We start from the raw sequence: 12,146 nt of genomic DNA on the forward strand, positions 1-12,146 counted from the left end.
GTTCTTGAAACGGCAGCTTTCCTTTTGCGTCGTTCAGTTTTGATTTAAGGCCAAAAAAAGTTCAAAATCATCTCCGCCTCGTTTGATCCGAGGATAGAAAACGTTCGAAAGGCCTCAGCAACTTGCCTTCATTAACTTTTTTTATGTACAAGGAGCACAATGCACAAAGCAACATTTGTCCTCAAACATCTTGTCTTTGCCAAAAGTGACTTTTTTTTTCTTTTGTGACACGCAGATTTCCACTGAGGTCATTTATTCTTTCTTGAAAAAAAAATCTTAAGCGTCAGCTTTTCTAAAATTGGTCCGGTCCAGCCGTCAGGTTGAGCTGTGTTTGTTTTTGCAGCTCAGACTGTTCTGCAGCCGTCGGTCCGTGTGGTGTGTTACTGTAACAGCAGATGTGTTTTGCTTCACTTTTTTTAAGCCGTCTGTGCCTCAAACTGTCAGTCCGGCCTCTCCCTGCAGTCCTGTGCACCTGATGTGGAAACACAATGCCTGCTGGGAGTTTTGGCACGCTGTTTTTATATCCAGCACCGTGTCGTAAACACGCTCATCGCGTTGATGTTTTACAGTTTGGATATTCTTTTTTCCTCCATGAAAAGACAGCTGGGATCCGAAACCTGCGAGTGTTCATGGTTTAATTCCAGAGGATCGCGGCACCAGGCACTGTTGCATTATGGGCTTCTTATGTAAGAGCAGATGGGCTGTGGCCGACTCGTGGATTTATGGGCTGTGCACTTCTTCTGCAAACACGTCCAGGATACGTCACAAGAGCTGGAGAACTAACGCATGAGTCAGGAGGTGAATAAATAAATAGGTGAATGAATGACTAACCAAAGAGTGGCTCATGTGATTCACATGTACAGGATGTATTTGATGTACTCCAACTGAGAACATTTCAGCAAATCTACAGAGAAACTGGAACGTTGCTGGTTAACTTCTTCCACACGCCCTCCAGGGGCACACTATTGGGGTTGACCTCTGACCTCTATGAAGGAAAAGCAAAGTGTCGCTCTGTCCGATTGTAAACAGAACGCTGTTTTCCCTCAGAAGACAAAGGATCTCTTCCACAGACTAAACCATCTTTGAGCAATCCATCCTAGTTTTCCAAACCCCCGAGCCTTCTGCGGCGTTCCAGACAACTTGGAGGTCGGAATTTCTCCCAGTTGAAAATATCCAACTTCCAACCTCCGAGCGCTTCAGGTGCACGATGGCGAACAGCAGCACAAACTGTGGCTGCGTTACGTTGGTTAGTGCACACGCAATTGGACAATTCCACATAGTTTGAGCGGTTTTGGATACATTTCCCGAATACTTTTTCTGCTCAAAGAATATTTAATTCAAACAAAAAGGGTTCTTAAAAAGCAGACCAGGAAGGAGGGACAAGCACACACAGTATGAACCAATAAGGAGACAGGAGACAAACAGGGTTTAATTACAAGAGGAGCTAACGAGCAACAGGTGGACACAACGAGGGCAGCACAGGTGCAGACAATCCACAATCAGGAACCAGGTAGACAGACAATCACCAGACAATCACCAGGCCAGGAAGTGCAGAGACACACAGGACACAAGACTACAAAATAAAATAGGAAACAAAAAACTCAAATCATGACATCGAGATTGTCTTTTGACATGAGTTTAAGTAACTCTGCCTTTGAGTGGCATTACAATTGTACTTCTTCGAGTAGGAAATCAGACATTTTGTTTTCATGAAGGACAGGAATAGGGCTGCAACTAACTATTATTTTCATTGGCAATTAATCAGTCGATTATTTTCTTCTTTAAGCGGTTAGTTGTCGGTGAAAATCGTCGATTAGTGTTCAGCAAAGCCTGAGATGACGTCCTCAAATGTCTTGAAGTGTCCACAACTCAAAGATATTTCAGATTACTTTCACAGAAGAGTAACAAAACCATAACGTTCATATCAAGGAGCTGGAATCGGACATTTGGAAGCCATTTTCTCTCCTTGTGCGCGTGACAGCGAGCGCTCTTCACATGATGTGAACAGTATAGTTGGGACGGCTATTGGACCAGTTGGCAAAGAGGAAACTCTGCAGTATTTTTAACCCACACAAGCATCAAAGCTGCTGACCTACACAACTTTTTTTAAAAGTCTGGGCTCTCCAGGAGAAAATTGCCATAAAGAAAAAAAGAAAAGAAAAACAGAACCCTGCCTCCAGGTTTTCCACCCAGATCCTGAGGAAAGGCCCCGCACAAGAAAAGTTAGATTTAATCCTCGTAACATGACAGAGACCTGACTCTTCTCAGATTATAGAGGATAAAACCCATTTATCTGACTCAGGGATCAGGAGGAAAACACAATAAGACAATTGCTATATTTACAATGTTGTCCTCTGTGGAAAGGGAAGATCCATTTTCAGTTTCTGAGAAAAAAAAAAAGAAAGAATGATAACAGGCGGAATTAATGACTTTTAGGAATAAAATTGAGTTTCCTCTCTTTGGACGCCAGGAAGAAGTCTAGATGTCAAGATTAGAACTGGTGTGACTTCATAAGGGAAGTGAAAGAAAAGTAATTTAGGTCACATAAAACTTACCAAAGATGTCAAAAAACATCTTTTGACCTACAAACCTCCTCACAAGAGAAAATTTGAATCCTTTTTTTTTTTTCCCCATAAGAAATTTGTGATTTTGAAAATGTAACAAGTGCACAAAAACACAAGCAACTTAATGAAATACATTAAAAAAAAAAAAAAGTTGAATAGAACATGATCGAATTGAGTGAGACATTTGACTTTGACCACATTGGTGTGGTCTGTTCATGCTGTGATCACTGCGCTGATGTGTGAACACGGAGGGAGAGGCATCAGTCTGTCAGGAGGAATATTTAGTTTGACGCATAGCAACGCAGAGAGAGAAGAACATCTGGGAGAGAGAAGCAGAATCTTCTTTTCAGACCGCTTGGCAGCAACACACACACACACACACACACACATATACACATGCACGCAAACACACACACACACACGCCTCTCCTCAAGAACCAGAGTGGAGAGGGAGAGAGGTTACTTTAGTTCAACTGAGAGCCAGAGAGAGAAAAAGAGAGCGTGTGTGTGTGTGTGTGTGTGTGTGTGTGTGTGTGTGTGTGAGTGAGAGAAAGAGAGAGAGAGGAGGAGGGTGAATGGTGCACACATTTCCTGCACTTGAGGGCGTGTTTCTCGATCCGTTCAGAACATCTCAGCACACGAGCGTCTGAGCAGCACTAAAGGAATGAAGAGAGGAAAAGAGTGGAAGTCAAACAAGGGAACAATATTTCCATAATGCATGGATGAAAAGAAGAGTAAAAAAACAAGCATGTAAATGTAAAGCGATAGGAGAAAGGCTGCTGGGATCATTTAAGGGGGGAAATGTGTGTAAAAAACCTTTAAAAAAGGAAATAAAATATGTTGCATTTCTTACTTGTGAATGCCCCAATTATTGTTTATTCTTCTTGTCAGATTTGAGGGACGGGTCTATATTTGTCTGAGTAATCAAACTTTAACACAAATCACGTGTCATGTCTTCTCTCGCCACAAGAGGCCGCTGTTTACCCATGATTCACGGGGCCTCTCTTCTTTTCAGTTATCACTAATTAGCATACAGTTGTTTACAGTTGTTTTTCAATGAGCTCTTTCTCAGAGTTTCTTAGTGGTTCTAAAGCATTTTTTTTTTTTTACATTTAATACACATTAGCACTCTTCCACAAACTTGTTTCAGGAGTTTAAATGTTGTTTATTGTGAAGTATTGAAAAGCTCAACGTCTCCAGTGCTCCCTGTTCGGGTGGGTCAAGTCCATTTTAAGATTGTAACCAAACATTCAATTGTATGTGTTTGTCAGTGTAGATACTGCTTGTTTTATGACTTGTGTGGACATGAATCTGTTCAAAGTGACATTGTGGGGACTCATTTCCTTCCGGGGACGTCCCCATAAAGTAAAAGAAAATGGGGCTAAGGGGACATTTACTTTCACTTCTTTTGAGGGTTGATACATTTTTCAGGGTTACGGTTAGTTTGTCGTCTAGGATCCTCCCAAGTCTATTAGAATAAAATGTGTGTTTATGTGTGTTTGTGTGTGTGTGTGTGTGTGTGTGTGTGTGTGTGTCTGGGTGTGTGTGTGTGTTTGAGTTCTTGTTAGTGTCCCTGTCTGTCCCCCAGACATTTACTGCCTCACATTACCACCTATTTACAGCCTCCTCCTGCTGTAGAAATATGATCTAATTAATCACACACATCAAACTGCTCTAATGTTGGTGTCCAGTGTGCGTGTGTGTGTGTGTGTGTGTGTGTGTGCGTGTGTGCGTGTGTATGTGTGCACCTGCTGGGCCATCTGTGAGACTGCTTTAAACACCGACCCATGTTTGATACAGACTAATTTTAGGTGTGATTTGTAATCATTGGTGCATTAAATGAGAACATAATGAGACTCAGAGTCTGTAGCTCATGTCCTTATGAGTCACTCACTAGGAAGGAGATCAGAATTTGGCCCACTCGACTCTTCATCTTTACCGTTATCCCATTGAGCCATGAAAGAAACAAAAGTCTTACAATTTCTCTTTGCCTCAAAAGCTAAAATCAGTAATGATTACACTTTTAACTGCATCACTGCATTTTGACTGGTTGAGTGATGTAAGCTTAAGTTGTTTGTGAACACAGTTACATCACTGTGAGGTTACATCATTCTGACAATTAAACCTTGTGATTGGCTGTTTCACATCCTAACGCACCATTCATACTCAGCATCACATCAAATTGAATATGTAGTGCGTTCACATTGCATGTATACATTTTGTATATGCAAGAAATGCCCGGATGTTTACTAGATTATCAAGACTTTCTAAGTATGATACATGAGTTTACCAGACATACTCAAATGCCCCACAATGCATTGCATCTCTGTAGATTGAGTAACGTTGTATATTTTTAGCCAGGCTGAAAGCTGGTAATGACTTTATTACGTTTTGATATATTTTTTTAGGCGAGAAAGTCACAATTTGGATTCCGAATATGTTTTCAGGTTTGGAAATATGCCGCAGTGTTTTCTGAGACGCGAGGGAGCCAATCAGGTGATGCGGATGTCTTGCTTGAGGATCCTGCAGTGTGAACAGTAATAGGACCTAGAATTAAAATACTACTTCAAAGATCGAGCTTGCATAACTTCTTCCAGAAAAGTTGAAACATGATTTTTATGAATTTACATGAGTTTAACAAACAAAAGACACAGAAACTCTGTTATGGTTTAAAATATTTTCTTGTACCTATTATGTGTATTGTTTTTATTATTTTTTATATATTTGCTATCTATGTCTATGTTTATTGTTACGCAGATTTCACAGAATCAATTTCCATATGTTCAATGTACCAGGCAATTAAGAAAACACGTCTTTTCTTCCTAAATCTGTACATATTTGTACCTTTTGGATGTGTTTTTAGCCTGAGTTGTTGTGTAATAACGACTTGTGAATTTTAAACCATTTACAGGCAAACCCATCAGAATGTGAGACATGGTGAGGAGACATATGGATGACATGCAGTCAGTCGGTGCCTGCTGACATGGTACAACTAAAGTACAGGGCAGGACATCTATAAACCGTATACATATCACACCATAAATACACCTTCACGATACTGGGAAAAAGTCCTGTAGTTTTATGGTCAACAGCATGTGTTTCACTCACATGAGCAACTTCAGATATCCACCTTGATGGCATCTGAATGTACAACAGTAAAAACTAACAGAAGGTCAACTTTAACTGAATCGACCATTTCTAAATGTGTGGCTTTGAGAACGTCAGGTCAGGACAAATAATAATTGTGTTCGTGCATCTTGTGTTTTATGAAGCAATAAAGGGACAAAAGTGTTTTAACACCAGGTTCTGCAACCTTTTGAAACTTATACGGCTCACTTGAGGTCGTGCTCTGCTCATCACCTGACGTTTCATACAGCGTGTGATCTGGACCTCTGCTGTATTATAGATGGCGCGGGTTGAAATGAGTCGCCTCGGTCCCAGTGGTGCTCCCTCCTTGAAGCTCATGATGATTAGCTGGTTCTAGTGTTCAACATGTGTATTATTAAGAGGAAGAATAGTTTTTTTTATTCGATGTAGTGCCTTAATTCCATTCACCTTTGTATTTCAGCATCAGAATCAGAAGTGTTAATTGACTTTTGATGATGACACGTCAAAGGAAGCCATGTACGTGAGTCGCATGGCCTAATTTCTGCTGCTTGATTTACATTACAAGCGCACTTATTTGAAGCCAAACCCTTGTGTTGCCTAAACCCTTAATCTCATTCGTCTCGTCCGACGTTAGTTGCGTGACTCGGCAGTCTTTTCGTTAGACACGCGAGTCGTAAGTCAGTGAACTAGAATGTACTCGCACGACGTCCCTGACACGTACAAAACGAATGCTCGAGGAAGGTCATCGTAGGTTGAACCCATGGCCGTGGACCAAGCCTTGGTATTTGATGAGGAGAGGGAGTGAGAATGTGTTAGAGACCATGCAAGAATATGGATGAGAGCATTGAGAGCACGTTGGACATCTCGACTTCTGCCGGTCTAAACTGGTGTTGCTATTACAATTATTCCCTTGTAGCTGGCACAGACTAGCAGGTTGATGAATCAAGGAGAACTGAAACTCATCGTTCCCATGCCACCGTTTGTTCTTCAACCACGCGTAAATACCAGAAAAGTGTTTGCAGGGCGGGTATTTGTGAAGTATTCACTGTTTTAATGCTGCCGTTGTTGAATAATTGCTTGTTAGAAGAAAACAATGCTTTTATGAGCCAGTGGCATTACATTATTACATTATACTGCTGGAAGTTGCAATCCCGAGTGTGACCCCTACCGTACATTTATTTTATCGTATTTAAAGCACGCTCGGATTAAAATATTACATTTGAAAATCAAAATCTCGTAACTGATGTTCAGAATATGGAGAGAATGACTCTCTCCCTGAATCTACGGTTTGGTACATTTTTGAATTATTGGGAAAAATGGATTGTGTTTGTGACCTCACAGGATCATCATCGATCCGTTATTGGGTGAATTGACATTCATTTCCATCAGTGTACCATCAAAATAAATGTATAGGTGACCAACCTTTTGTTCCATGTATATATCTTTGTCTCATTGTCTCTTTGTTTCTTTAAGAAATATAAAGTATTAAAAAAAAATCAAAATCTCACACCTGCAAATATTGAACACAGTTTGCAGTGAAGGGTCTGAAGAGGATCCTGAACCAAAAGGGCTAACAGTGATTCTGATGTTCTCTTTATTTGTATTTCTCAGTGCTGTGAGTACCACAAGGTCAATTCTACTCCATTCTGCTGGGAGGCAGAAATGTCACAGACACAATTATCTCCAAACCAGAGGGGGAAACCAAAACTATCTGCACCCTAAGACAAAAGGCAGGAAGAAAATGGACTCGGGGTGAACAGACCCTGACTTGTTGTATTCCCTCGAGAGGAGAACATACAGTATATCATTCAACCCTTCCATCGGTATTTCTCCTTTCAGTCTGGGGGGGATGAGAAGTATTCGCGAGTGTCGATGTCACGGGTTCGTTGAGCTGTGAATGTTCGCGATGGCGATGATTCACAGCTACGGTGACTCGAGGGGAGGCAGCGTGTGCAGGTATGTCCGGATGAAATGTTCAGATCTTGTAAAATGATCCAGTTATAGTCGATTACGTGGAGACATATCTCTGTCGCTGAAACCCGATAACGCAGCAGGCATATGTCAAGGCAAACGGCTCGATGTGTGGAGAGGACTGTCAAAGATACAGCATACACACTCGCTCAAAGTGAATACTATAGATTACACACTCAGTCAAGCGTACGAATACAAATCCACACACCTCTTTAAGTTCTCTGAGATATTGGTTCGGGTATTTTCGGCTTCAGACATTGAATGAAATGCACTTAAATGGCGTTTTCACTTTCACTTTTTTGGGATGCCCATTTCAAAATGATGTATTATAGTATATTCTTACAACTTCTGCAAAATGAACACACATTTCTTGTGAAAAGTCATTGTTATGGTCAATACTAATGTCTGGCAATGAGATGAAATCATAAAAAGAAGTGTATATATCAAGTGACAAGTTGTTTTCAACCACTTTGGAGAAAATCAAAAACACCTTTGATTGGCTCACAATTCATTATTATCTATTTTTGGATGAAGTTCGGGTATTTAGGTTCAGGCTCGGATGGGCTATTCGGCATAACCTACAGATAACACATAATATCATGACATCAACTCAACATTCACGTTGAAAAGAACAGAGCTGTTGTTGCCTCTTTGGTTTAACCAGAGAAAAAAAATGCTTTTAATAAAACTCCAGCCCAATTCTAGGCTCAACATCCTGCACCAAAGACACCTCATGCATATGGTTTGTAAGTCACATCCAAACAAGACCATGGATTTCATTATCTGTATTATGTTATCAACATGTTTTTTTTAATGAATAAGCCTGCAAGTTACTCTGTGATCATGAACAAACAAATAAAAAAATGTGCAACACGTTGGATATTTAAGCACATGCGTTTAGTTTAGAGAGATGAAGAGCAGCAGTGAATCACAGCTCTGTCTTTGAATCCGATGGTTTTTAAAGGTCGCACAAAGTGCAACAAAAGATTAAAGTGCTTAAATCTTCGATAATATAGATCCCCAATCACGCACAAGTGCACACACACACACACACACACGCACACACACACACACACATGCAATGGCCTGCTCGGACAAAGTTACATGGGCGTGGAAGTAACAGCATATTTCACATTTATACTACATGCTGTCACACACCTGCTGCCATAAAACAGAGTCACACCCACCCACATACATATACACACACACACACACACACACACACGCACGCGGCACCGCAAATCTCACATATAGAACACGCACACCTTCCTTTTTACGCTTTTCTTCATCTCCTTCTCCTTTTGCAGTCACAAAATCTTTGTTTCTTCACACACACACACACACACACACACACACACACACACACACACACACACACACACACACACACACACACACACACGCTCACTTCCTTATCATCAGGACGCCAGTCAGAGCAATATGTCATCTTTCTATTCCAGAAAAACACGTGGGGCTCAGTGACACACACACACACACACACACACACACACACACACACACACACACACACCACATGTTTCTCAGCATCTCGGATGATGGGATGGGAATATCTATTTTGGCTCGGAGCCATTTTTATATCGAAATTACACGTAGGTTTTTATTTCTGTCCATGACTACTTTTGGTCCTACAGTAAAACAGGATGTGTTTGTTGAAATATGTGAGTTTTATTTAATCCGTTGAAAACTCTGGAACCAATGTTTGTCTCGACCTCCTTTTCCTGTGTTTGAGTCGTCGCAGGAACCCTAAATTAATTTCAATACTTGTTTATTGTATGTATTTGTTCAGCAACATCTTGGCAAAAAAATGTATATCTGTAAAAAAAAAACTTTAAAAAAATATGTTGATCGTAACTATGAACATCCAGCATGATATGAGCCAGAATCCCCCAAAAATGCCTCTTGGAGCAGTCCATAAGACACCTTTTTGGAAAGATTAAGACCTAAAGAATCAGAATTTGCAACAAAAATCACAATAAAACAAAACCATGGCCTGTTAGGAAGGTGTTTCAGTCAAAAAACGGTGTCGTTCGATTCAAAAACTGAAAAAAAGGACGTATTTTATGCTAAAAGATTGCCTGAATAGGGCATGCTGGGACTTAAAATGGGCGCGGGAGGATTTTTTCTTACAGAGAAGCTCTCTTTAATGGCTGCTCCTATCTTGCTATTTCTCCTCTTGCATTGTAAACTGCATGTGCAGTACGTCACTGCTCAGAATCATGCACCGAAAAAACAACATCTGAAGGCAGCATTTGCATATCTTTGCCTTGGAAAACCAGACTAAACAAATCATCATAAACTATGGGTAAAAGTCACATGAAACCAAACAAAAGTAACTTCATGAAGAACAACAAATGTGCTTGATTAAAAGTTGGGGCAAAAAGGGTAAACAAATTAAAATCCTCTCGAAGGCTTGGGCCCGGTCTCAAATCAGCAGGTTCACGGGCCGGATTCATTTACATTTTGCAAGGACAGCTTCTTCTTGAATCCAGCCACAAGGTCCTTTATTCACGATTCAAACTCGCCCAGAGAGTGAGAGAGAGAGCACCTCTTTCAACTTTAAATCACCCGGCCGCTGCTGCTCGCATTAGCTTGGAGCAGAATATAGAGAAGGCATTTTGCATAATTCATTGCTGACTCTCAGGACAGATAGCGAGTCCTCTGAGAAACAACAACTTATACAGTCGCGGGGGGACAAATAGTTAGCGAGCTCTTGTAAATAGTTTCCAGGTATTTGTTTCAGTTTAGGAGCGACCGAGAACCCATTAAGAAGGCGGAACAAACAGTCCTGATGAAGAGGGTCTGCATCTTGTCTTCACCGAAAATGAGAGACACGTACAGCTGACCCAACCGAAAGGTGCCAATTCATATTTTTCAAATGTATTTGTCCTTCACTGGCACCTAGTTATAGTTTCAAGGCCGACTTGTGAGCTCATGCTTACAGTTAAAGTGCTCATAGATGTGCTGCACACACTCCATCAGTCACACTTAACTAACAGTATCCAAAATCACACACCCGGCCGGCTTCCTCGTGCGCCGTATCGTCCGCCTCCTGAGCCCTCACACCCAGTTAAAATCTGAACGACCTCTGACCTGCAGCCTGTCTGCAGTCATGCAGTCACTCCTCTGGCATCCTGACCGCCGGCTACAAGTAGCTGGCCCAGTACGCCGACGCGACATTCCCACAAATGGCTGCCGTCGTTTGGAGCCATGTGCTGAGTCGACCGGCCCAGCTTGTCACCGTGATCCCAGCATGTCCTCACATACGGGAATAGGCAGAATGACGTCATGTCAGTTCGATGTAACGGACTGAAGCTGTCAAGAAATGCAATGGGGTAAATATTTCCACCAGACACACAAGTATTCACAAGGTATAGCGCTTCATGACACGAGGAATGCACGGAACGCCTCTTCACCTCTGGTGCGCCGTGACATCAGAGAACCGAATGTGAGTCGTCGCTCCCCCCCCCCCCCCTCCACTTCTTCTGGGCAGAGTTCGGTGTCAGAATCAATTCCAGTTAACAGCCAGTTAGCTGCAGCTTCGGGTCAGAGATGAAACATGGAACGAGGCCAAAGTATGCTCCCATTCTGGTGCATCATCCATCAGGAGCCTGACATGTCTGGCAACCATGAGTGCCACATGTAGGCCATTTTTGTAGTGGGGCATTTTGGCCATCAACGGCGTATAACGAGGCATGTTATACATGCAAAAGAAAAAAAGGTAAGTATGTTTTTTTTAAATTTCGTCCTTCAACCTGTTGAGCTCGCTGGAAGAGTTGACCCGTGGCGATGTTGCAGAAGTGGAGCACCCAACCTGTTAGCGCTATCAGCACTGCTAGCTGCTAACCGCCTGCTCGGTCGTCGCCATGTTGAGAGCCTTTTGGAGGCAATCTCACCATCACAGCTATGATCTAAAGTTGTAATCCAGCACCTATAAACACACACACGTACATGCGTGTCACACTGTATGTTCCCAGATAAACTGAAGCAGACACTTTGACCTTTAACTTACAGTCACACCTGGGTCCGCTGACACACACTCATCAGATACACACACGGACATCAAACACAAATGTCCGACGTTAATCCTGACACCACGTCTAAAAATGTCCTCACGTTCCAAAAATGTCCTCATCCTCTTTTTAAAAGTCAAATTGGTCCTTAAATAGACACACACACACACACACACACACACACACACACACACACACACCGTCTCCTGTAATGTCACTTGTGAAAATAACTTACATGTTCATCTTATAAATAGCACATACCTCATCCCACCAGAATGATACAGTCATCTTTTCTTTGACCTTCAATCAGATAATCCGTCATATTTCATCATTCATTCATATTCACTCATTTGAAATCAAAGTAGATCAACATGTTTGACCTTTGGGGCATCAGTTGTTTGTCACAAGTGCTACTGCAGAAGTCAAAGTCAATTATTTATAACACACACACACTTAGGGATCAGCAGGCCCA

This window comes from Clinocottus analis, unplaced genomic scaffold, assembly GCF_023055335.1.
Source record: "Clinocottus analis isolate CAN_PGR_092001 unplaced genomic scaffold, fCliAna1.0.p SCAF_8, whole genome shotgun sequence".
Classification (NCBI taxonomy): domain Eukaryota; kingdom Metazoa; phylum Chordata; class Actinopteri; order Perciformes; family Cottidae; genus Clinocottus; species Clinocottus analis.